Here is a 435-nt window from a genome sequence, read left to right as displayed (position 1 = left end):
TTTGAATTTGTATGGGTTGGGAACCTTAAAACTTTTCTCCTTTAGTTTTTGAAAATATGTGAACATTTTTTTTAGAGTATAATTACCCCTTTGTGCTATATAGCACTATGATGAATTCTTCCTATTTATGTTTTAGTGATTATTATATAATTGTTGATAATGTGTTTTTAAATGCCAATATTGGGGACAAAACTGCAATTCTATATGCATTAAGTAAATTTTTCAAGAAACTTTGCTTTTGTAAGAAATGTTTGTCACATATCTACCAAGTGGAAAACACAATGGTAGGTGATTTAAAAAGATATATGATAGTGCTCGCTTCCACAGCACATATACGAAAATTAGACAATACAAAGATTAGCATGGCCCCTGTGCAAGGATGACACACAAATTCGTGAAGCGTTCCATATTTTTTTTTTTTTTGGGATTCTTCGA

The 435-nt window shown here is 30.6% G+C and overlaps 1 non-coding gene across 1 annotated transcript; it reads left to right on the top strand.

Moving 5' to 3' along the window:
- The first annotated feature begins 311 nt into the window (after nt 1-311).
- Nucleotides 312-414, top strand: LOC116095944. Its single transcript, XR_004120772.1, has one exon. It is a non-coding gene; the product is annotated as a U6 spliceosomal RNA (small nuclear RNA).
- Nucleotides 415-435: the final 21 nt, after the last annotated feature.

This window comes from Mastomys coucha, chromosome X (assembly GCF_008632895.1).
Source record: "Mastomys coucha isolate ucsf_1 chromosome X, UCSF_Mcou_1, whole genome shotgun sequence".
In the NCBI taxonomy this organism is placed as follows: Eukaryota; Metazoa; Chordata; class Mammalia; order Rodentia; family Muridae; genus Mastomys; species Mastomys coucha.
This window is presented reverse-complemented; position numbering and strand designations above follow the sequence as displayed.